At 33.1% G+C, this 27,950-nt stretch overlaps 2 long non-coding RNA genes across 2 annotated transcripts in view; both read right to left on the bottom strand.

Moving 5' to 3' along the window:
* The window catches only part of LOC134253879 (uncharacterized), a 45,685-nt gene extending 36,284 nt beyond the window's left edge, over positions 1-9,401 (bottom strand). The window contains exon 1 of the long non-coding RNA XR_009989190.1: positions 9,272-9,401. This is a non-coding gene — a long non-coding RNA (uncharacterized LOC134253879). The remainder of the gene's footprint in view (positions 1-9,271) is intronic.
* On the bottom strand, positions 2,861-3,515 carry LOC134253880 (uncharacterized). The gene is made up of 3 exons (XR_009989191.1): positions 3,417-3,515; positions 3,252-3,289; positions 2,861-3,129 (listed from the first exon to the last, which is right to left on the bottom strand). It is a non-coding gene; the product is annotated as an uncharacterized LOC134253880 (long non-coding RNA).
* Positions 9,402-27,950: the final 18,549 nt, after the last annotated feature.

Below are 27,950 nucleotides of genomic sequence, written 5' to 3'. Positions count from 1 at the left end.
ACGTCTATTGGTTTATGCTTTGTTAGAAAGTAGAGAACTTTGAATTGTAACAATTGTTTTTAAGAATGATGAAACATATGAAAAAATCGGATAACTTCCCTTTGAAAAGGAATTAAAACTAAATTTCATAAAATAATTTGTTTCAAAAAATGTGATGCTATTGTTCCCAAAATGTATGTCTTTTGTCCCCTTTTTTGACTTAGTTTTTTATAGATTTCATGAGACTTGTTGTCTTCGTTATCATTTTTTTTTTTACATTTTTTTAATCTGTATACTGTAAACGTGGAAATTTTGACGATGTGCTAATTTTGACTATATTGACGATTTTCTTTTTCTCGTCAAAATTTACACTCGTCAAACTTCACATCATATATATAGCGTCACAACAGACATTGGCCGTTGTACAACATTACCGCTTAATTTTTTTCGGCTTTCCCTTATTAAAACTAGATCAAAGTTACCGTTAATTTCTTTTGTAATTAGTTATGAAAACATACATGTAGGGATATATACCCGTAATCACATTTATTTTTTAAAAGATATAGTCTAAGCTAGTGTATTAAATACTGCATGCGTAACTTTAGCCTAATTATCACGCCGTGCTTGAGGGCATTTTATTTAATCAAATCTTACACAATTAGACAGTTTGTACAATCTTACACACTGTAGATGGTCTCTTCAAAACTTAAATGTTAGTGATTCCGACGCTGTCTTTGTATCCCCCGTGAATCTCTTGATTAAATATTTCGTCAAAATTAATACTCGTCAATTTTCGGAAACAAAAAATCGTCAATTTTTCAACTCGTCAATATAACCACGTTTACAGTATATTTTATTTTTATTTTTTTGCAAGATAAGGTGTACAAGTATCTTACAAAAATGGTTCCAAATGCATATGGTTGCTATGTTTATAAATTTATATATTATGAAGTATCTCTACCTATTGTTATTGATTTAAATGTATTTTTAAGATTTATAGCTTAAATATATTTCTACTCAAAATTAGTCGTCAAATATATTAGATTCATTTGATTCGCAATGTTCATTGTATGTACAATTTCTAAAACGAGCAAAGTTATTTACAAACAAGTTGATGAAATAAGAATATTAGTAGTCTCTTTTAAGATTCATTTCGTAAGTTCTATGGTCTATACAATGAAAATGAAAGCAAATGCAATTTCTCATTGAAGCAAATGCTGACTGACGTTTTTTATACGAATTGTTGGGCCGTTATATAGATTCACTAAACTGTTGATGGATTTTTCAGCTATTCCCCCAAACATGACAAATGCATGTAGCATACAGCGCGTGTGACTGGTAGGCAGGGGATGCTAACTCCTCAATGTCATCTCCTGACTCTGACATTTTGGAGGTCCATTTTTTCTCTGCTCGAATATCATTTTGTTTCATGGGTTTGAGTAGAAATACTATTCGTTACCTTCATATATTTCATTCAGCTTGTATGGTAAAAATAAGTATAAAATATTGAGATTTTCCTTTTTTCCTAAAGGAATTAGAAATACATTTTACTATAGCTAGTATAGATCCCTGCAATTGGGTACTAGCTTGTTGAAATGATAAAAAAAAATCTGACAACTTGTGGTAAATCAAGTTTTTGTTTTGTTTCTTGTTGAATTATAAAAAAAAACAAGCAATTGCTTTAGACTAAATCTACCTTTTCTGCATAGAAAAAGAAGGAAGCACGGCAAATTGTGCCAGTTTAATGTTTGTGTTTGTGTTGTTTTCAGTGTGTGTTGATGCATTTGCATGTATGCATAGATACAATGTATACTGTAATATAACATATTTTCGTGGTGTCATATTTTCGAGGTTTAAGGAAAACTATGGTTTAATTTTGATTTGATTTCGTGGCTGGGAAATGTTTATTAGCAATGCGTATAAAATTTCATATTTTGTAATGATCATAAATTCATAGTTTATTTCCATAACTCGAACACAACAAAAATCAAAACAACACGAAAAAACGTTCTTAGTGATTTCACGGTAAATCATTTAGTAGCCCCATTGCTTTGACTCTTCCTTCTCTAAAACACATTAAATCTTTTCTAAGAATACTACATGCTTTGACTCTTCCTTCTCTTAAACACATTAAATCTTTTCTAAGAACACTACATGCTAGTCTTAGTTTTTTTAAAACTCCCTCCATTTTTTAGGAAATGCAGTATTCAACTGCAAAGAAAATAGCGTATTCAACTTTTGGTCAACTACTAAGGAAATTGAGCTGTTTTAACTAACGGTCAACTGCGAAGAATATATAGCAGTATTTAACAATTGTTAACTTTGTGCAGATTGTTCCCTAATTTTGATGGCAAAATTTCAACTAATGGTCAATTTACAGTGTATTGATCCTCAACGCACCGTCAATTGAATATGTACTCCGATTGAATTCTAATAGTAGTGAGTTGAGATAAAAAGACAAAGATTAGATCATTAAGGTTGTACTACAGAGTAAAGTAGATCATTCTTTTCTTTTCATCTTAAAAATCTGATTGGACAGATCTTTGAGAAATAATTGTTTATCATTTTTAACGGCTGTCACTTTGATTTTGTCACCTGTAGGAACAGCCAAATCATACCCGTTGTATTTCGATTTTGATTCTTTCATATTCTCTAGGTTTTGTTGACTAAATCTGTCCTGTATGTTCTCTGCTTGATTATGAAAACTTTTTTCCGAATTAGCCAAATTTATTTGTATTTCTACGTAAGTGTCTCTATCACTATAAGGGTCACTTGTGAGGTTTTCAATGGAATTCCTTACGTCAGTTAAAGATGTTGAAAATAAGTTGGAAGGACTTAAATATAGCAAAGATGTTTCACTGTAAGATCTTGAAACCGGTGATTTTTTATAGAGTGAATATAGTCTTTCTGGTGAAAATCTTCTTGCATGATAACTATCCATACAATAGTCTGGCATTTGCATTGTGGATGGTGTAAACGTTTTATCTTTTGCAATTTCCATTCCACTGTTTCCAATTACGAGTGATTTGCCTCCTGTATTGAGGCTGGATTCACCTGAAGAAGAATATGGAGTACCAGTGTCGAACTTTTCCTTAGCCCTGTCTTGCATTTCCATTTTCTTCTGTTCATGAGTATTTCTAAATGACGAATCTAAAACAAAATTGGTAATGTAATAGTTATGCATAATCAAATGATAAATAACATATTATTAAAAAACCAAAGTCGCTGTCTTAAAGCACCGAAAATATTTACTAGTAAATTTAAACACTCACCGTTGGAATCTGGAATATTTTGACGGAAATGATGCTTCCTAAAAAATTGAAAATACCAAACTTTTGAGATAGTGTTTCACTCATTAACTAAACATTATTATTTTATCGTTGTTTAAGTTATAATAAGAAATATAGTGAATTACATTTCTGATGTAACGAACATACTTTTTTGCAATAGTGTAGCTTATTCCAACTACTGTGAGAACAGCAAGGAGAACGCCAAATGACAGGACGAAATGAGATGAAATACTTTTCTTATTAATCTCATAATCTATTTTAAAAAATTAAAAAATAAATGTAAACATTTTTCTTTGTTTGAATATTCAAAATGATATAGTCAATATGCACACTTTCCGAGAAAATATATTATATGTTAAATTATGTTCATCATCAAGTTTTTGAAAGTTTCAAACCCATATCTCAATGATATTTAATAGTTTTTTTTCATTATGTTTAAAAAAAGTTGTGTGTACGTTAATGTTACGAAATTCTTTTCGTCACTTTTGGGTATTTAGTCAATCACTCGCAGCGTATATAGTTGTTATCAGCATATTGATACATGTATGTACAGGATTGTTTGCTATTAAATAATCGGTAAAATATTGTACAAATACATAAATTATATGCTGTCAATCGTATAATATTGTTTTGAGTCGGGTTCACTGTATTTCGACCCGGTCTCGATCTCGATAGCAGGTTTGAAATCATTTATCACGTTTCGTCTTTGAACATCGTATTGTCATTGTTTAAATCAACTTAATAACATAATAGCTACTTGTACTTATAGTATTTTCGAAGATAAAATCCCATTTTATATGGTAAGCAATGATTTTCTATTAGAAAATTTCTCTGCGTGCACTTTCCCTGATTTGTTTATACCGGAAGTGGCGTAGGGTCATTTCGGGTCAGCGATTTGCTAATTGAGGTTACCAGTGGGTACAGTAAAGCTATATGAAGAAGCGAAAATTCGTCTGCTAGAGAGAAGGGGGGAAGAGTTGGGAGGATACAGAGTCCTCCGAGTTATTTTCTTCTTGATACGCTCCCATCATAGTCACGCATTCTTAGGGATGGCAAACCCAATGCAGACCAGATGGGAAATTATATTAGTCAAGTTATATTAATTTGAGACGCTGAGATATCCCTATGGGAGACCCCTTAGTAAAGTGGGAGACCCATCGACGGGAAAACTTATGGGAGAATTTATGGGAGTTAAGATTTATTATTAAAACTATATAGGACTTTTAGAGAATAGTTATTAATAAAGTATATAAAATTTAGGAAGGTATATTTTAGTACAAGTAGGTAATTTTTATAATTATTTTTGGAGAGTTAGATTTTGCCTATGGGATGTGGGAGTGACTTGACTTTATAAGGTGTCAGATATTGTATTGTGATTTTTATTATAACAATACTTACATTTAATTGTACATAGTGTAAATAAATTTACTTGTTGAACTTTTATCCTGACTTAATTATTTATAAAGTTGACGTACGAGAGTGGAAAGCATACACACTTGCCCCACTCTCTCCCGAGGTGGGAGGCGCAACATTTAACATACACGGTATGACACCCATGCAATAATACATATATCTGTCATGTTTGAAATTTCAAAAGTTTTCCGGGTGAGAGCACATGCAAACTTAAAAGCACAACAAATGCCTGGTAAATTCAAAATTTAGAACATGACATAGGTATAATTAAGTATTATACATACAAATACATCCTTTTTCTGCGTCACAGGTTTCATCCGAAGCACAGTTACACATATCCAAGCAAAGTCTTCCATAATGGTTTATTGGACATTTCTTCGAGCAATTGCTCTGATAGCTCCCCGGAAGACATTCTTACAAAGAAAGGAAATAATGTAGTGTTAAAATTTTTAAGAGGTAGTCCACTGAAAATCAGGCAATGGGTGGCACATCGCATGTCATGGATTTTTATTAATTTTTGCATATAGACTTATTAAAGCAAGTGTTTACACATGACAACATCAAAAAAATTTTTAGTGCTTCTCTAGTCCTATTTTTGGTAAGTGCTCAATTTTAAGTGCAAAAAGGTCAACATGGGGGTAAAAAAAATTACTACGTTTTTATTTTGTTTTATATGTACCAGATACGCAAAACCTGGATGTGTCTATCAATATTATTTATACCATAGACTCTTATCTTTAGTTTTAGTAATGAATAAGACTCCAATTTATATTTCTTTAGAAAAAAATATGTGGTCCAAAATTGAGTTTAGCAAGTAGTTTTTTGAATTCATTATCCAATTTTCATTTCGTTATAAAACCCAACACATTTCAATGACAGATTTTTTTCTCATGTTATTATGAATACAAAGTACAAACTTTTGAGTCACTCAATAAAATCAGTGGGCACCCGTATATTGAGAGAAATAAAAGGAGTCAAATTTACCTATGTTTTACAATTTTTCACAATTAAACCGATCCCGACCGGAATTATATAAAGAAGGAAATACTATAATTGTAATGTTAAATTTGGCTCATTTGTTGTAATATGGCCAAAAATTACTTGATTTATTTTTTTACATGTCTTATGGGTGGCAATTGTCCTTAGTTTTATAGCTTTACACTTCTTGCATTATTTTCAATCGGGATCGGTTTTATTTCAATCGGGATCGGTTTTTACCGTAAAACTAGAAATATTTTGCATTTAATGTATCAGAAAAAAAATATGCTGGTCTTTTATTTCTGTTCAGTTAGTCAACTTTTTTAAAATTATTTTATCCATGGATTCAAATGTTTATACAATGTATTTAAAGTAATAATGTCTTTTACGTACATGAAGATTACAATCATGTACAACATCTGTTCGATTTCTTGATACTCGGTATTAAAAAATCAAAGTATTTGTACATGCATTATGCAACAACTGAGAGTAAACAGCTTATCTTTATTAGATATCTTATTTCCAACTAAAGTTTTGTTTTAATTCTCTCGTGAATTAAAGAGTTCAATTCTATCATTGGTGAAAATATACTTGCACTACCTAAATGCAGAAAATATTTAACTGTGCACAGTCTCGGCTTTATCCAAATTTTTTAAACCTGTCATCTATAAAAGCCATTTCCCCTATATTTTCATCTTATAAAATTTAATTTTATATTAATAAGAAAATAAGTTATTTCATGTATAGTATTATTATTTAAGAGACTAGAAATCGCAAGCAAAAAGCCGGGACGGGGTGGGGGGCAAAGCGGCATATTAAAAAAAAAACCATTAATTAATGGGAAAAAATTTTAGAATTGACCAACAAGGTCACATTTTTTAACTTCATATTGAATGTGAGTATGTGATTATTTCAATCACCAAACTGAACCAAAAAAAAAAAAACAACAACAAACAAACAAACAAACAAAAACAATACAAGACAAAAAATACGCCCACAAAATCTTCCGTTTTAGTGGCAAATTGAAGTAGGGAGTTCAACAGTAATTTTCCTCAATAAATATTTTTTAAATCTTATTTTTCACTTTTTTAATAAAATATTTTTAATCGTACCGCGGATCGTTTACTTTGGTTTGACTGCATAGATACATTGTAAATATAATCAAGTGTTTTTGTGTGTGAGTGTGTGGGGGGGGGGGGGTGTGTGTGTACAATATCATGAAATAAACATCTCAACTCCGTTGACTTGAATTAAATGTTGCGTAAATCTAAAATATTCATCTTTCCTTGATAATCAGAAGAAAATAAAATCTCTTCACATCCCAATTTTATAAGAAATATTCAATATAAACAATTAATTATTTGTACGCATAGCCTAGTAAATCAGTTTAAAAAATTAGTTCTCGGACATGTACAAAATTACTTTTAGCTGAGACGTCGCCCGTGAAAAAAATACATTTTATATAAAAATATATGATTATTTAACATGTAGGATAATGCACTCTGAAAAGTAATTGAACAGAAAAAGAGAAATTATTTATTTTTAATAGTTTTATTTGCGCTTTTATGCAAAGAATTTACAAACTTCTTTGGAAAACTTGTAACTATTTAATTGTGACGCAATATTAGTCAGGTATATGACGTCACTGATACATCAATGGAAACGTGGATTCAACCTGAATAATACTGCCAATCTTAATCTAAATATTACGTTTGGAGGCGAAAATGAATTCTATTTTGAAAATAAAGTAGTAATTTTTTGTTAAATAATTTCATTTTGTGTATATATATTCTAAATATTTCACTAGGATTTCGATAGTAAGGTGTTTAGCAGATTTACCGATGCCACGGGAGATAACTCTTACATCGCAAAATTTCATAAAAACGTCTCTATATTTTGACAGAAAACTACTATCAAAAGTGTTTTGCCCACCAATTTTATTTTTGAAACTGAAAGACGAAATATTTCTAGATTTATTTCAGCATGAATTATAGTCCTGTTAAATAAGTATTGGAAATTACAGTTCGTTGTTTCTGACCTAAATTTAATGGTTTATATAGGGGAATTCAAGAACACGAAACAAAAGGATATTTTACTAAATAAGCAATTTTAAAACAAATCTTCGATTACATTATTCCATTTGGACAACATTGATATTGTTTTCAATAAAATTTCAAATATTCGTCACATTCGATGTGCCGCCTATTAATACAACCCTGCCTGGTTTTTCGGCGGACTGCCTCTTAAAAGTTTTTTATTCTATTTTACAAACAGCTTGCATTTATCCTTTTATATTAACTACATGTAAAAACTAAATGCATTGTCTGCATGGCATAGAGATGCGATTATTTGCTCTTGAGTCGCAGGTCGCCCGCGTGGCGCAGTGGTTAGAGCGCCTGCTTTAGAGTCGCAGAGTAAGGAGTTTGTCCTGACCTACGTCGTGGATTCGAACCCAACTTTTGGATGTGGACACCGGTTTTTCGGATGAGACCGTAAAAATGAGCCATTTGTCGCAGTAGGTAACAGCATTAAAAAGATCCCTCCTTGCTCATTGGCCCGAGTGCCGAGCATAGGACTAAATATGCAGCTCTAGCTAGTCTGCACCGGAAAGTGGTGGTGTCTCAATATGAGTCAAAAAATTCTTTAGAGGGACGTTAAAAAACAATCAATCAATCTAAAGTCGCAGAGTTCATACTTAGTCAAGAGTCTAAATCCAACTGCGAGATTGGAAATCCGTCTTTTAGATAAGACCGTATAAAACTATATTCCATGTTGCAGTAGATCATGGCATTCAAAATCATTCACTTCTCAATGGCTCTAAATGTCGAATACAGGTCTAGATTTGCTGTTTCACTGGGAAAACTGCAGCTTGATGTAAGTGAAAAAAGCTCCAATAGGACTTCAGTGAAACAAATCATTCATGGATGGATACATGAAGGTGCATATTGCTTTTAATATTCTATTACATAATGATACTTTTTTAAACCTTTAAATAAACTTCTAGAAGATAGTCATGTGAAATGAGATATTCATCATAAATACGCATCCACTTGAACAGGTTACCTTATTTATTTCAAGATTCATCTTTTTAAATTTAGCATTTGTTGAATTGTGTTGGCTCGAAAAATGCAAACAGGTGTTTTCTTTAATATTTATAAAGTATCTCATTTAAACAGACAAAACAAATACATATACAATATATAAATAACTTGAAATCAGTCTGTAATTATAATGTGGTCATGTTTACAGTAGTTTGAATAAAATGCACATTCATAAAATATATGACTTATCTATTAAATTTAAATTTTCATCTAAGGCGTAATAAATAATCTGAAGAAAATATTCCAATTTTAAAGAATCGTATTCATATCTCAGTTATGTATATGTAAAGTCAGTCATACCTACACATGAATTGTTCTCTTTATAGTAATTAGGACAGCAATTAAGTGGCCTATAAAAAGAAGATGCATAACAACAGAAAAAAAAACGCAATGCAAAATAAATGTCTCGAGAAAGTCAATCTCCCTTTATCTTATATCTAATTTGCGATTAAATACAAAAATTTGTTTTCATGATAAAAAAAAATTAAATTAAATACCAGATTTACTTACGAATTTCCACAGATTCCTGTATCCATAATGTAGGCCAACGATTTGAAAGGTTTTAATGCAATCAACATAGAAAAATGAGTCAATGAGTGATTTAAAATGATCATATCATAGATAATTGTTTTTCAAACATTCCCTCATCCCATCTGTTTTCCTCTGCGGTCTTTGGAAATATATACCAGGGAGAACGGAAGTACACATTCGTCGAAAAAAGTTGTACTTTGTGATATGTATATAAAAAAAATTGCTATTCATGAAATTCTTTATAATATTTTATACTGATTTCAAGACATCTTAAGCTAAAACACAATACAAACAGCGGATACAAAATATAATTATATGATTATTACTTCATTACATTACTGCGTTGAATGATTGTGTATAATTTTGAAATTGAGAGAGCTGGTTGTTATAATTAAACTAGTTCGAAATTAAGATAATTAAACTAGTCTGCACATGTTACCTCAAGTGCTTTGAATATGTTGAATTATCTATCGGATAATGACTTGCATACATTTAGCTTCATCGTCCAACCCCACCTCATATTGCCGATTGATGTTCATGATTTGTACAGGTCTTGTGGTGCAGATACCGCATTTCCTTTTCAATATAATAAATGTCAAATCAATTTAATATTGTTCAAAAGTTCAAAGTCCAAATAGTAAAGTCATTGTATGTTTTGTATGTTAAAATTGAAAGTCGATGCATCAGGTGAACTCTGCATATTTCAGTTCTTTGTCTACATTTACGTCACCGCAACAAGAGAAACCAGACTTTCTTGTCACTGAATAAAATCTCTTTAGCAAGAAAAGTGATGATATTCCCCAGCATCTTGGATGCATTTGGGAAGACCATAAACTGAGAAAAGACTTAAGTCAATTATATTTAAATATATCTATTTGTTATAGAAGTTAACTTATTTAGAAGAATAATTTTTGTTTCAAGTGTTTCAAATTTGTCCTTACATAGTTCAGGTTTGGCAGCTCCTTTTCTAACATTTACTAAACTGTGATACTGGTAAAAAAAAATCTGCTAAAATTATTAGCAGACCGATTTAAAGTCCGATTTCAATATTGAACGCTGAAAATTGAGCATGATTCGTAAAAAAAAAGTAAGGTATCTTTGTCCGTCAAATTAGATTGCTTAAGATCGTTGACTTCAGGCTGCTGTATAAATTTATTCTCAATTGCGCCGGTTATAATAAATGTGAAAATGTGGAAATAATACAAAAGGGTATGTATCTCTCAGGAAATATTTTTTATTGTCAAGAAGTGAAATATCTTATCTGATATAAACTGTAAGAGTTACTCTTCAGGAAAAACTAAACGTGTTAAGATTAGATCAGAAGATATTCTTCAAAATGAAAATCAAAAAGGATTTTTCTTTTTAACATGCTAAACTAAACATTGCATGTTTTTATCATAGCGTGTCGGCAAATACATGTAAGTAAAAGACATTTAACCATTCATTTTGTAACTTCTTACTAGACATTGGACTTTTTTCACTGAATAATGATACTAGAGATAGGTTCATAGAGGAATGAGTACTTCCTGTCGACCGTTCACATCCGTCATGCGCTTACTGTTATGATGGAGAGAAAAAAACAGAAAAATCCGTCGCCCATTGTGTAAATAATGACATAATGATTTGCTTAGATAGTCATAAGTCAGCATTTGACTTAATGATAGATTTTTTTCTTATACGTGTGGATGAAACTACCCGTTAGATAAGCATATGCTTTATCCACCAGTAGAAGCTATCAGTAGCACTTCCTGTTTTAACACAATCCCTAGCTTCAATGTTTCATTTTATTAAAACTTTTATTCCTAAAAGTTCTTGCTCTTATGAAATGAACGATAACAGCAATAAGGTCGTTAAAAGCAAGACTCGCATATGTCAAAGACGTGTCCCATTTTTATCAAGGTACCTGTATTTGCTACTGGAAGACGAATGTTTACCACCCCTCTTCCTTTAAATTTTTTTGGGGAAAGTGAAGCCTAGCAGTCAAGTTGTTGTTTTAAGATTCCTTTAACATCCTCAACAATGCTTTCTTAGATTATACTACGTATGCTTACATGTACCAAGTAATATATGTATAACTTACAACGGATCAACAATAAATCTACAAGTAGCCTTGCCTAGCACATTTTGTACTGCCGTCGGAAAAAAAAGTTGATTTTCACGACCCCCTGGTCCTTACAACTTTTAGTCAGAAGTTCAAATACGCTTGATGGAAAGCTCCAAAAATTGTCATTTGATGTTTTCAAAGACGCAGATAGCAAACTTTCTTAATTTCGAACACTATCTACTTTCTTTAGCGGCATATCGACATCAACAGAGCTACGTCATCAAGTTATACGTCATCAATTTGAATTAGAAACTACTATTCCATGTATGTACTTTCATTGGGAGAATCTCAAAAATTTTTACAACGAAAGTCGTTTGAGATAAATAAATTATCTATAATTGTGTGATTTCATATCGGCTTTATCTAACTTGTTGAAATTATGTATATATTTGCAAGGCTTGCCGAGCGAATATATACACCAAATATTTCAACGAGTTGGATAAAGCCAATATCAAATCATACATTATAGATATCCTTTTTATATTTGCCGACAGCTTCTCCGTATCGACCATGTAGAACTTAACAAATAATTCCTTAGAACGAGACTGCTGATATTCTTGTATCATCAGTTTGTCTTGCATATTGAATCAAGTTGGGGATAAATACCCATTGTGAAAAATATATGATATTTATATATTGCTGCATAAGTACATGTAAGGTAATTATAAGAAGACGATCGAAATGACATTAGGTTTAAAAAAAATGGTAGTCTTACTATTATTCAAGTAAACTATCCAAATATGAATCAGATGGGTAAGATTCTGTGGTATTCTTCCCGTGGGGATCCGGGTTATAATAGGTCCTTAGTATCCTCTTGCTTGTCGTAAAAGGCAACTAAATGGGGCGGTCCTTCGGATGAGACCATGTAAACCGAGGCCCCGTGTCACAGCAGATGTGGCACGATAAAGATCCCTCCCTGCTCAAAGGCCGTAAGTGCCGAGCATAGGCCTAAATTTGCAGCCCTTCACCGGCAATGGTGACGTCTCCATATCAGTGAAATATTCTGGAGAGGGACGTAAAACAGTATACATTCAAACAATCAATCTCTGTGGTATTCAAGCTCAGCGGGGTATATCGTATCAACGTAAGAATGAAAAATCATTATGAATAGCCAATACGCAGTCGATATATCTAAATGTCGAGTTGAAGACCACAGCAAGTGTATTTTTCTTTTCACGAATAAGCTTTTGGACATCTTCTGCTTCAAATAAATACAAAACAGTTCTAGATTTGCTTATAACAAGAACCAGTTAGTAGCCATTGGAAAATCAATAGATTGCTGGAAGACCTGGTCTCCAAAAATCTTTAGAGATATCTCGTTCAGAAATTCGTTCATTGTAAATAAAATAAATAAATGGAAAGTCTGGATTTTAATCATAGGGGATGGTTGTATATTAAGTTGAAAACTCAAAAATCTTTATGTTATTTATTTACGTAAAATGTTGTTGTTTCAAATTATCCAAATTTCAAGTTCCTTGAAATTTTTAAGTATCCAAATCTGATTTACATCAGTTCAATTCATCACTTTACAAATGTAATGCTGCATAGAACTCTTGAAGTTTCTTAGCCGCTTCAAACTGGAAATACTATTGTCAGACGTTACTTTATGTATATTATTGAATCTACAGTACTTCAATGTACATTTAACACCAGATAGTGTGGAATCTAATTTCCTTTGTAATAAATGACAATTAATTTTAAGTTGATATATATCTAAACAATAATTTGAAGAAAAAATAATTTTAGAAAATGATTACTAGTACAACAAAACTGATAGAAAGAAATACTAAATGATGTACATATATGTTAAGACATTAACCATTCAGAAAGCATTCTTGTAAAATATGCCAAAACTTGCAAAAAGTAAAAAAATAAATAAATAAATAAAAACAAGCAGATTTTTATCTGATGAATGTTACAATACTTTTACTGAATTAAAGAAAAAACAAAAAGAAAGACAAAAACACGACAAATCTCATGAATTGCATAAATAACAAGTCAAAATAAGGGACGTACAAAAGACGTGTATTTCGAGAACAGCATCACATTATTTAAAACAAATATTTTTTTTTTATAGATTCGAGCTTTAAATAATTCCTTTTTAAAAGGAAGTTATCCGATTTTGCCATATGTTGCATTTTCCTTGATTTGATTTACAGATTATATTATATTTTAAAAATACGCATTTACATGTATGCATATTGTCAAAAAGTATTGAAAAATAATGTGTTTCCTGTGTAGTGTAAAATAGGAATACAGCATGGGATAAAAGTGTTTTTATAAATCAAAATATTATTCTTACGTTATGTAGCAAGCTGTCAAATATTTATCACTAAAAGTGGCATATGCATATCTAAGAGCGCTAAATCACTATCATTATCTACGTTTCGAATTCTCTGCATTGATTAAAAAACTCTCAGTTTTCATGATTGAATGTTTTCTTTATAACAATTGACATTCCTTAAAAACTAAGGACATGTTCACAATTTTTTTTAATTCAACAAAACACTTACAATGTTGAAATGTTAAATGTATATTTGATTTACAATTTTGCATTATATTTTTGTGTCTGTTTGCTGTGACATTCTAGATAGAAATCAAGATTTTGGCGAAAGAGTGACAAAATATTGTCGGCACCAAGCTGTATGCAAAATACATTTAGTTGTCCATTCTGCAGGCGGAAATTTATTCGCTTGTTTGTTTTAGGTACCTTTTGAAAAATCATTCTTTTTTGTTTAAATAAAGCAAAAGAACTAATTATGTAGAACATTTTGTCCCTTAAGATAATTCGTTCGTGATTATGTACATATACATGGAACGTCTGACATAAATAGAGAAAAAGAGAAGCTCATTTCTTTTAATTTTTCCCCTGATTATTGGCATTGCTGAAGAAAATTAACCTAGGTAACGGGGACAAATCAGGGAAGTATGGGGATAGTGTATGTCAGAACAACATTATATATATGATAAGTTTATCTAAATTACCGTCATTTGACTTCAGGCAATTACTGGTATTATATTTAACAGTTTAATAGATCGAATCCAAAGTTCATATTTCAATTCCAATTGCTTCAAGTATTGATTATCACGCAGCGAACACTTGAGATAGCGTCTTTTAGGACAACTCTTTAATTAAATGGATTGTTGATAGCACTCGCAATAAAATATTGACATGTCTCTTCTGGAATTTTCAGTTTTATAACAGTATGACTTAATTTTGCAATTTTCTGGAAAATTGCAATGGTTAATTGTAATTTTGGGGCACATAGTCTCGGAGGTGCTCTGGTATTAAAGATTAGTATCACCTACTATATGTTACTTTGATTTTATTTAACGTGTAAGAACTGAATTTATTGAAAATTAAAGGAGATCTTTTAAAAGATTAGGCAATTTTGTAGATATTTAGAAAATTTATACAAAAATTAAAAACTTTGTTTTTTCTCTCTTTTATTCGATAGGATTTTTTTTAGAATTGACAATGTCAAATCATTCTCTTTAAAAGAAGAACAAAATCTACGTACATCGTTGCTCACGGAATACAACAAGGATTAAAGACCTGGAATGGACAGAGACCAACCAGTGTTCATTGAGGGACTAAAATTTATTCTGTACTATATAAAAGATTTCCAGGAACATACCAGAAAATTCACAGTAAAAGGTGGTTATCAGATAGAGTGGAAAGATGATAGACTTATCTGGAATCCAAGCAATTACGGTGGCATAACGAGCACAATTTTCCCAGAGAACAAACTCTGGTTACCAAGCATGTTGAATACGAGGCCCTTTAATGACGTAGTGGGGTTAGGAAATGAGTTTTCAAGCGTTTTTGTGTTCTTTAATGGATACTGCCAATGGAAAACGATGCAATCATCGTTGAAAAGTCCGAGTTATGTGACTTTTTTGCGAGGTGGGCTTTTTTTACGATTTTGATATATTGCGTGCAAGAAAACGTAAAAACCGGCACCATTACGAAAACTGGAAATTTCGCCTCTTAGAACCGGAGTTCATTTTTTAATACTTGCAAACTGAAATAAATTCCGAAATCAGAAATTATCAAAAGCACAATGCATATCGTACTCATCAATATCGATGAATAGAAAATATCACTCCACATTTCTTCACGGGACTTGCAAGTTTTTAAAATGAAAGAAATGATGACAAATTTCGACAGTGTGATAAAATCTCTTCCAAAGATTTCACATGTTATGAATGAACCATTAAAAACTATATTGGTAAGTGCTTGAAGTATTGTGCTATAAATAGCTTGTGACTATGAAATTAAATTCGGGACTCAAGTATCTAAAATCAATTTGAGGATGCCACCTCCATTTGGAATCGGCGATACTCAAGTTTTCTTAATTGCGCCCGTTCTGACGTTTTCTTGGCGCGTAAAATATCAAAATCGTTTAAAAACCTGAATAACGTCAGATATTTGGAACTGGGCTTTGAACAGAGTTCGATGTATTTGATTAAGACCATTGGGGCGAGCGCAGTTATTTACATGTACATTTACTATCAAAATCCTTTAAACAGCTGTCACTTGCACCCCTATCCTAAGTTCATTAAGAAAAAAAGAGCATAAAAGAAATCACTTCCGAGGCATCGGGATCGATTTTTCGAACTTTTCGGAAGTTTCCGACAAAATCAGAAATACCAGAGCCATTTAAGTGACGAAAGTATGACGTCAAATAAAAAGTCCTGTAGACTTAGAGCGCAAACGATATTTTTATGGCATGTATATGGAGAATGCATTAAATCGTTGTTTGTATTTTTTTTTCAAGTAAGTTTGTGTTTAATCAACCATGTTGCTATGCACCGCAAAAAGAATTATTGGGAGTTTGGAAATTTTTCACGTGGTACGATAAAAATTTATTGGAACAATGTGCAGATTTCAACCAGAATTTCCACCGTTCGTACGCGTAGTCTACTAAGTATTGTGCTCGCTACGCGAACGGTGCTTCGCGCATCCTCCCTGAGCTCGCTTTAAAGCTTTAATGCACATTTTTTTTCTTTCATAAAGCAATTCCAATATTAAAATGTTACAAGTTTTTAATATACAATTTGGACTGTGAAGGTAGTAATAAAACAGTTTGCAGTGAAATCGTCTCAAAATCAAGCTTTTGTTAGCATCAATTTTCTGTGCCTACACTTATTTTGTCATTCATTCAGCTGGGAGAGGGGGTTTTAGTACCTATTGATAAATTGCTCTTTTTATGCCCCCGTAAACGAAGTTTGGGGTATACAGTTTTTGTCGTGTCCGTCCATTTGACTGTCCGTCTGTCTCTCTGTCTGTCTGTCTGCCTCTCTTTCTTTCTATCTCTCTGTCTGTTTGTCTATTTGTCCGCAAAAACCTTGCCTATAACTTTTGATTAAGGGGAGCTATGACTTTCATATATCACATGTGCATTCCTTGTGACCAGACCTTTCTTTGGGTACCACTAAATTTTACCTTTTGACCTTGACCTTGGAGTTTGACCCACTTAAACACAAAAATTTTAAACTTTTACTTTGGCCATATCTTTTGAACAATAGATACCAGGACATATATATATATTTAACATATGTATTCTTTGTGGAAAGAACTTTCATTGGATACCAACATCCTTAACCTTTTGACCTTGGAGATTTCCGTACGTATGAAACAACTTTAACCTTGGCTATAACTTTTGAGCAATAAGTACTACGGCTTTCATACTTCACATATATAATTCTGATGAAAAGATCTTTCATTGGATACTGAGAACCTTGACCCTTTGACCTTGACCTTGGAGTTTGACCTACTTTAAAAATACAACATAATTTTTGAAGGGTTCGGGCTAGGGCATTCATACTTCAAAAATTTAATCCTTGTGGCAAGACCTTTCATTTGATATCAAGAGCTTTGACCCTTTGCCCTTGGAGTTTGACTTACTTTTTACAAATATTAACCTTGACCATAACTTTTAACAGTAGGGGCTAGAGCTTTCATATTTCACATGTGTAATCCTTCTGACAAGACCTTTCATTGGATGTCAAAAATCTTGACCCTTTGACCTTGACCTTGGCGTTTAACTTACTTTTCACAAACTTTAACCTTGACCATAACTTTTGAACAGTAGGGACTAGAGCTTTCATATTTCACATGTGTAATCCTTGTGACAAAACCTTTCATTGGATATCAAGAATTTTGACCCTTTGACCTTGACCTTAGAGTTTGACCTACTTTTTACAAACTTTAACATTGGTTATAACTTTTGAACGGTAAGGGCCAGCGCTTTTGTATTTCCCATACATAATCATTGAGACAAAACCTTTCTTTTGAACCCAACAACCTTGACCCTTTGACCTTGAAACGGAGTTTGTCCTATATTATAAAATGTTAACCTTGGTCATAACCCTGGAACAGGTGTAGCTAGCGTTTTGTATTTCGCATTTCTCGTGAAAAGGCCTTACTTTGGTACCAACATATTTGATCTACATTTGAAAAAGCTTAACCTTCGCTATGTTGCAAAACGGGGGCATCAGTGTTTCACAAACACATCTTGTTGTTTAAGTCAAATGCCTGGAAATACAACTCATGCTGAAAAATTATTTTTCCATAACAAAGACAAAAAAACCTTTTCGTGATTAGGTACATGGAACATTTGACATAATAATAAATTGAGAAAAAAAAAAAATTGTTCGAAATCATCATCATTTTTAATTTGTAAACGTTGCTGATAGATTAACCTAGGTTACTAGGACAGACATATATCAAGGACATTTGGGGATATTCTGTCAGAACGACATAAAAAATGACAATAGATTTTATCTTAATCGTCTTTTGACTTGAAGCAATATATGTAACTGTCTTGCGGATCCTCGTCCAATGCCCAATCACGTAGTTCAGTAATAATTAAATTGCTTCAGTATTGACTATCACGTGATTGACAATCAAAGGCGAGTCTCTTAGGAAAGCGTTTTAATCAAACAGATTGTTGTCGAGGCTCTTTATAAAGTATTGAATGTGACCATGAGCAAATAAAATCCTTGAATTCTCACTTTTATAATAACTTGAGTATGCAAACATAATTTTTTTTAACTTCCACGCATAAATTGTGACATGATTTGGGACGCATATTTTCGAAACTTCTCTGATGTCGAATATTAGCAACACCAACTATATCTCACATTTATTTTACTTGAAGTGAAGGACTGAGTTTGATAAACATTTCAAAGTGGAGAATCTATGAAGTCCTCGACATTCTTATTGACTTTATAAAGAAAATAATTCCATACAAAAATGAATTACTTATCCTTTTTCCTCATTTATTTGCTTTTGAGAGTTTACAATGTTAAACCCTATTCTTTAAAAGAAGAACAAACTCTACATACATCATTGTTGTCGGAATACAACAAGGATTTAAGACCGGGAATGGACAGAGACCGACAAATGTACATACAAGGTTTAAAATTTTATCTGAACTATATCAAAGAATTCCAGGAACATACCGGAAAATTCACAGTCATCGGCGGTTTTCAGATAGAGTGGATAGATGATAGACTTATCTGGAATCCAAGCAATTACAGTGGCATAATGAGCACTACCTTCCCTCAGAAAAAACTCTGGTTACCAAACTTGTTAAATACGAATCCCTACACGGACGTCGTAGGATTAGGCAACGAGTTTTCAAGTGTTCTTGTGCAATCCAACGGTTACTGCCAATGGAGAACGGTGCAATCATTTGGAGTTATTTGTGATGCTGATATCACAAAGTATCCATTTGATATACAGTTCTGCAGTCTTGACTTCATGCTCTGGCATTTTTACATTTCGAATCTTGCGGCATCGACAGCAAATTTTGAGGTGTATTTTCGCGACTACAAAGAAAATGGATTGTGGGAAATTGTAAACAGCAAAATTGACTTTGACTTTGATACTGGTGTGAAAATAGGATTAACCCTAAAACGAAGAACGGCATATTATATTGCCAGTCTATTCATTCCAGTTTTCTCTCTCGCATTTTTGATGGGTTTTGTTTTTCTTTTGCCTCCAGAGTCGGGTGATAGGGTAGGATTTTCGACTACGGTAATGTTATCAATTGTTGTTTACATGACAATAATTCAGAATGAATTGCCGGAAGCTTCAGAGCCGAGCATATCAATTCTTTTTTACATCTTGGTAAGTTATATTTCAACTGGAGCAGTTTCAACAGTGCTTGTCATCATAAGCCTACGAATTTATGATAAGTCATCAAAACCAGTGCGCTTGATTATGCGTTACAGATGGATTGCAAAATGTTTCTGCAAAAATGAAGTAACATGGAGAGATGTTGGAAGAGTCTTTGACAAAGTATGCTTCATCATTTTTCTTGGAGGTTTTGTGATAACTTTGACTGTTTTTTATTATTTTGCACTGGCGTAATTATTATAACAGAACTGTTTTTTATATTGCTCGTGTTTCTTTTGTTTGCAAAAAAACATTTTGAACAGCAAAAATCAAGGTAAGGTACATATTTCGTTAACGTAGAACCTACTTTGTATAACATCATATCAGGTTAATGTATTTGGCCTGTGCTAGATCCATTATGACGTCATAATTAATTTAATGTTACTTTTTCCCGTGCTTTACATCTCCAATAGAAATTGCAGAAAATAAAGCATTTGATTGATTGATTGATTGTATATTGTTTAACTTCTCGTTCGAGGATTTTTATCTCATACTGAAACGCAACCACTTGACCTTGCATAGCTTGAAATTTTGTCCTACACTCGGCACTCAGAGGAATTGAGCAGGGAGAGGTCTTTTTTCTGACAGCACCCTCTGCGACACAGGACCTCGATTTACACGGCCCCATGCGAAGGACCGGATTCCACGTACCACGGTGGGATTACAACCCACGGCGTAAGGATCAACTCCTTACGTGGCGTCTCTTAACTCAGAGACAGACAACAACGTGATACTGTTGGTTCATCATTGTCTGATGCTAGTTTTATAAAATAAGGTGCACCTCAAGGCTCAGTTCTGGGTCTGAGACTCGATTGTCTATTCTGTAAACCCCTCAGCGACATCTGCAGACATCATAAAACAACGTGATATATATATGCCAACGACACCCAGATATACATCATCGTTGAACCAAGTGATAATTGGACCGATATGTCCAAAAGACTCTAATGTTGTTTATCGTACATATACGTAGAATGATCAGTGCCAACCTTCTCAAATTAATCGAAGACAAAACCGAACTTATCGATTTTGCACCAAAACATAGACTTACAAATTTGAAGGTTTTAGAGTTAAAATTTGGTGATTGTGTTGTTTGTGATGCATCTTTTGTAAAAAAAAAATCTAGATGTATTCTTCGACAAAACCCTCTCCATGGAAAAGCAATGCATCTCAATTTCACGCTTGGCATACTGAGCATATGAACATTCGCATAATTGGCCGCTTCCGTTCCTATATAAGTGACAAAGCGTTTAAAGCTCTAGTTAATTCCTTATTTACATCTAAACTAGATTAGGGCAATGCATTCCTATCCCCAGTCTTCATGAGAGATACCATAACTGTTTACAACCCGCCACGATCACTGCGTTCAGAATCCACACATCTTCGATACCTCGGACACACACTAAAACAAACGGAGACCGTCGTTTATGCAAGGCTGCATTGAGTCTCTGGAACTCACTGCATTTGAAGCTTAGAAAATGTGCTTCACTGCCTTGTTTTAAAAAGGATCTAAAAACACACCTTTTTAGTTGGGCTTTGAATAGTCTGACGTTCGTCTGGATTTTTATTGTTTTGGTATTAAACATGCCAGAAAAAGTCAGAACGGCGCCTTTACGAAAACTGGAAATTTCGCTGTCTAGAAAATTGCTAAATTGCGAACAGTAATAAAAGCCGAAATCAGAATTTAACAGAAGCACAATGCATCTAGAACTCATCAATATCCATGAAAGAAAATATCACAACACATTTTTTACAGGATGTGCAAGATTTTAGAATGTGTGAAATGAAGACAAAGTGTGATAAAATCTTTTCAAGGGATTGTACATTTTATAAATGAACCATAAAAACTATATTGGTAGATACTATAAGTATTGTACTATTAATAACTTGTAACTTTGAAATTTTTTTTGGGACGCAAGTATCTAATATGAACTCGAGAATGCCGCCTCCATGTGGAAGCAATGACATCCCAATTTTCAGAATGGGGCCTGTTCTGGCGTTTTCCTGGCGCGTAAAATATCAAAATCGTAAAAAAGCTTGAAAAACATCAGATATTTTGGACTAGGCTTTGAACAGAGTTCAATGTATTTGATTTAACGGACAACACCTGAAAGGGTGTCCTTTACTCCGTCGTACATCCATTGTGTAAAATATTACCTAACAATTTGTTTAGTTATAATTTATTATATTTGCCGACAGGGTCGAAATATCGACCATAGAAATTACGACTGATCTATTTTATGTTATTTAACATCCCTCTCAATTTTTTTTATCATACGGAAACGACTTCATTTGCCGGTAGAGAGCTACAAATGCTGTCCTTTACTCGGCACTCGGGGCCAATAAGTAGTGAAGTATCTTTTTCGTGCCAGAACCTACTGCGACACAGGTCTTGGTTTATAGGTCTCATCCGAAGTACCGCTCTCCAGATCCCACAGCAGGTATCGAACCCGCGATCTAAGGAACAACTCCTTACATCGCGACTTAGACCAGACGCTCTAACCACTGCGCCACTCGGGCGACATAATTTACGAAATTACAACCTTATATGAAACCGTTGATATTCTTGTTTCATCAACTTGTTTGTTAATAACTCACATTGTTAAAAAAGTGTGCATACGTAGAGCATGCTCCTAGGTACATATATCAAATCAACTGGGAGATTATTATCCCTTATGCAACTGAGAAAGGCATGTTGTGTCAGGAAGCCTAGGAAAGTACCGTATATTGCTTTGTAGGTACGGGAAGTTGACGATTGCAAAGAGCTCGGTTTTACTTTATGCATAAAATGACCCTTTTCATATACCAGTATGATTGATTAACACTTCCTGTTCAATTTGAAGCGTAAAAATAAATAAGAGACCAAGTGCTGTCATTTCCTGTTGAAAAAAAATTCCCTTTATGTCCGGTCTTGAAGAACCACAAGACGAAAGACCACCTTTAAGCAATTGCTTAATGGTGGCTTAATGGTGACTTAATGGTGCTTAAGGAAGTTAACTACATTAAGCAACCATTAAGCCACCATTAAGCTGCAACTTACAGGTGCTTAATGTCCAAACTTCATTAAGCTACCATTAAGCCACCTTTAAGCCGAGCTTAATGGTGACTTAATGGTCAAACCTCATTAAACTTTTACGTTTTACGCATTTTATATCGAATCTTTGATCTAACTTTTAAAGTTATTTCAATGTTATTTACGCAATATATTTTTTTTTTGTAATTTATAATTTTGTCTCGATCGTAATTTTTTAATAATATTTCTGTCAACATGCAAAATCTCGGGCACTGAGAATAAAGTTAGCTAGCAGGGGCTTGCTCCCGGTTTCTAACATTTTATTTTAATCATTTACAGTATCAATAAAAAAGAAATTTTATCTTATTACCGCATATGATTTTTTCTTAAATAAATAATTATTACAAACGTTGTTTTTATTATTTGTGTATATGAATTTTGTTTAAAAAAATAAATAATTATATTATTACACGCCGGGGCCAACCCCCTGTAACACTACCGAAAATCATTCTGTTCTTAAAATTATCTTTATTTATAAACACCAAATATAATTATATTACTTTTTTATATAAAAAAAAGAGATGGTATTTTTATTTCATGTGTTAGAAACAACATATTCTGCTACATAATTCCCAGGAATATAAAGTCATGTTCTCATTAGAAAAAAAATCTATCTTTTTTTTTTTTGCAGGGGGGGGGGGGGGGGGGGCGGGGGCCACAGGTATAAAAAAAAGTTTAGTTTTCAAAGTTTGACTAAAAAATGTTTAGTTTTCAAAGTTTGACTTTTACATCATGAATAATTTGAATTAATTCGTAATTTCTTTTTATGATGCAGCGGTAAGTATCTGTCAAAATCTAGTCGGTCTTCAATCATTGTTATTTCAAAATCGATTTTCAGAAGAACAGCCGATCAGATTAAACATAACATCCGACCAGTTTTATACACATTGGGAAACGGGGTAAGATTAACAGTGTACGGTACCGACTGGTTAAACAATAGACCTTAATTAGGTGTCCACCGTCCCCGGTCAACTAACAGGAAACTATACATACACAACGTACACTAACAGATTTTGATGATCAATTATTTTGACAAAATTTAAATTTAATGCAAGCATATAACAAATTAAAAATTATGATTCATTGTAAAATGACAATTATTTTGATACCTATAATGATACAAAAAAAATTTTAACTAAATATGATATTCGAAAAAAAGTTATTAGAAATTCAATACAACTTTTATTCAAGACTATATGCATCTGTTTGTATTGAAGAAGACAGTAAAAATCATTTTTTATCATTTGTTAACACAAAAATAGATGTAAACGATGTTGAAATGTGTGATAGAGGTATTAAGTAGTGGATGGAGTCTTGATGGTCTCTTTGGTACTTCTTGTGCATACAAATCCAGGAAAATAGTCCCTGCTTCTTCCAAAGTGAATGGGAGAATGAAACCTCCAAAACCTTAGTTGATTTCGGCATCCAACATACAATGACTGCCTTCGTTAATTTTAAGGCATACATTTTCATCAGTACTTGCAATGCATAACGCTCTGGAATGGTACTATACGGCCCTTTTAAAAATCCATCTGAATGTGGACATTTGACTTCAACTGCCATTTCTGGTGTCCAATTGTTTCGGAGACTTCCGTCTGGACTGACGACACAAAACGGTTCTCTATTATAATGAACGACGTAGCAGCCCTCTTCATGGAAGTGTAGCTTTGGATAAAATGTTGGAAGCACAGCTAAAACAAGTGTTGCAATTCCATTGATTTCGTTCTCTACACCATGGCGCATTTTTTCCTGAAGTTCCTCAGACGTTATGGGTTTATGTTTACCCCTAAACTTTTCGTCATAAAACTGCTGTTGTTCTTTAAGTGTCTCGAGACCTATTGCCTTGTAAATGGTACTCCCTGTAACTTGAGCTTTGGAACGAACATAAACCATATTTTAGATCGTAGCTTAATATACCTACTGTAGACATGAAGCGGTAGACTTCCATCGTCTATCATTGTTTGATCCATTCCTACAAGACAAACGTAATTGCTAAGTGAATCCATATGAATGGAATTGTTCAATGGAAATACAAATCCTTGCGACATTGCTCCAATTTTAAGCAAGTTCTTGATTGTAAGCGATAAATCTGTCATGCTAGATTGAATCTTATGTATGGATATTTGTATACTACTAAGAGCTTATGCCATTTTTGATTCTTTCCAATTTGGTCCCGACTCCTGTTTCAGCTTGTGAAATGCATATACTCGTTTGGTGTTAAGTACCCTTAAATCTTGCATTCTGCCACTCAGGTTCTTTACAATATCTCCAACGTCCTTACCAAACTCATTCATTGCACTTATTTTCTCGAAATTATTCGAGTCAATTTTGTTGATAAGAACCTCGATGCTACTTTTTTTCACTATTGAATCGAGCCAACCGATACTCGAGATTTAGTTTGTTCTCATGACCCCAAGAGTTTACATCACCAAATTTTCCTCCTGCATTCCGCTTTTTGAAATCCAAGCTTAAGCTTAATTTGAAAGGTGTTTGACAAGAATTTTGCGTTTTCAAAGCAATGGCCTCCATTAGAGTTGTCATTATCCCAGGGGATTTGCAATATTCCTTCAGGACTACATCACGTTCATCCAAAATCTCTATGCTCGAGACGATGAAAGTCACTGAAAACGAAGAAGTTTCCAACTCTCCGATTTCAGATACACCCTGCCTAGCTGGCCTTTATTCTTCAAACCAGACATAAACCGTATAAACTTTCCTTTAAAAAGCTGTTTCCAGTTCGCCAAAACTTTTTGATAGTTTCATCATATCTCATTGAACATGGACTCTCTTTTGAAAACCAAAATACAACATCAAGAAATAGTTTATAAGCAATGTTTGTCAATGGAAGACGATTATTTGCCAAAAATTTGAAAATTGTTAACCAGGCTGGTAATTGGTTATATGCATTCAAATACTGGATTGCTGCCGGTAGATTGATTGATTGATTGTATATTGTTTAACGTCCCTCTTGAGAATTTTTCACTCATATGGAGACGTCACCGATGCCGGTGAAGGGTTTCAAATTTAGACCTATACTCGGCACTCAGGGCCATTGAGCAGTGAGGGTTCTTTATCGTGCCAACGCCTACCGTGACACGGGACCTACGTTTTTAAGGTCATATCCGAAAGACCCGTGACTTTCACTTCTAGTGCCGAGCGCTTGGCGAAGGAACAGTCACTACCTTTGTTTACGTCTTTGTTATGACGCGGCGCCGTGATCGAGAATCGAACCCGGGCCTCCCAATCACGAAGCGAACGCTTGCTGCCGGTAGATAAATTGCAACAGTTTGCAGGAATTCTTCTGTGATAAAGACTGACAATTGATGATACAGGTTTCACTAGTCTGTGTATAAAATGACTTTGTGAGTGTTTCGCTTATTTTACATTTCTTTACTGGAGGCAACTCTATTGACGCTTCAATGTCAGTAATACGAATAGCTTCAGTCTTTTCAATTGGAATGATAGTTTTTCCTAAAGCAAAAATTTCCTTGGGAATAATGCTAAATTTCAGCTTTTTAAACTTATTTAATTCTGATTATGATTTCTTTATCAAAATGGTAAGTTTTGATGTTTGATGATAGTTCGATGAATGATAAATTATGTCGATGAAGGACTGGGATGTTATATGACAAGCACTACATTTGAATCTACATCTATAGGCTACGAAAACACTGTCCTCTTAGACCTTTACGTTTCGGTGAGCGGCACTGGCGGTAAAAATCAATAAATAAAAAAAGAATAAAAGAGATAAAAGTGTATGTATCAGCTTGTTTTCAACTCCTCCGATTAGACCAATCCGACTACCGTAGCGGTCCAGGGATTTTATGATCCCAATCGGCACAGCTCCAATCTTCGCTGGGGTCTACTTACAAGCTGGACGATAGCTGTTTAGAAATGAAAATCTCTCCATTATCTAGAAATCGAAAAGAAAATGAACTGTAATATACTGAAGCAAAGCATAAGGTGCAAATCAAGCATAACATTTTAGTATCAACGCGACTCAAGAATAACAAAAACTCAAACCAAGAATCACATGAACATCAGCAATGATAACCAATTTAACCTTATTCTTTTATTGAGGAACATCTGTTTTTTTTTTCTTTCAGCTAATAAATGTTTAACTTATGATTATATATGAGTAATCTGTTTCAGATATTTTAATCATATCAATGTAAAAAACAAATAATTTTCCATTTCATGTCATTCTGGAGAAATACCCGAAAAAAGTATAGCTATCGGGAAAAAATGATGCAAACATATTATAGCATTCACTCAAACAAAGAATAGCTTACTTCCTAGAAATGGCATATTTAATCCAAATTAGCTATGATTTCTAGCGGAAATTGCATAAAAATAAAATCAATGTGTATACAAGCTTTTTTGTTATAAGTCATATTTAAAAACATGAAGTAGTACATTTAACGAAATGTGACAAAAAACATGAAAATCCTTTAAAAACTATATAAATGGAATAAATTTCAAATCCGGAAGATTCCTTTTCAAAAATATACACATATGAATAAGATTGCAGTGATTTCAATCTTTCCATGATTAGTTAAAATTACCTTTTCCCCATATTTTGCCTGTCGGATCTTCTATGAGTGTCTTTTATACCCACAAAATATCAGGATACCCAAATCAATAAAGCTAGTGATCAAAATCAAGTGGATTTTCGATTAGCACTTTGTATACAGTGGTTAATGCGTTCAGGACAACAAATACCCCTAAAGCTCAGTATATGTCATGATCTGCACACAAAAAGGCGTTCGATTTGCTTTATATTTTTCATAATGTTGAAAGTATATGCATCTTCCTCATGTTCATTCCCAACAGAACAGAATTGTAAAGTATCAGAATTCGGGAATTTATAATAATTCCACATCAACACGACAAACATGAACAATTTGTAAATAAATCAAATTATTCGGAAACACATTTCACACACAAGATATAATGCCATGTATAAACAAGGGATTGTCTATTGTATCTAATTATGCGTCATTAATTACTTTCACATTCATCTTGTGCATAAAATCAAATTTATTTATGAACGTTTAAATAATGTTATGAAAAAAATGTCAAAGATTTCGGCTCAAAAAAACCCTTTCTCTTTTTTTTTTTGAAAATCTTTTTTTATAATTCATACATATTTGCAGAATATGTCTTCAACATTTTAGCAGAGACATTGATGATTTCAGGAATACAGGGGGAGGGGGCTAAAGGCTTCTTGACCACCTCTGACAAAACAACCTCAACTGTGTTCTGCTTGTTTTCAAGAGACTTCTCCTTTCGC

Source organism: Saccostrea cucullata, unplaced genomic scaffold (assembly GCF_032062105.1).
Source record: "Saccostrea cucullata isolate Sc308-1 unplaced genomic scaffold, CSIRO_AGI_Scuc_v1 ctg5237, whole genome shotgun sequence".
Classification (NCBI taxonomy): Eukaryota; Metazoa; Mollusca; class Bivalvia; order Ostreida; family Ostreidae; genus Saccostrea; species Saccostrea cuccullata.
The sequence above is the reverse complement of the archived record's forward strand: the minus strand, read 5'-3'. Positions and strand labels throughout refer to the sequence as shown.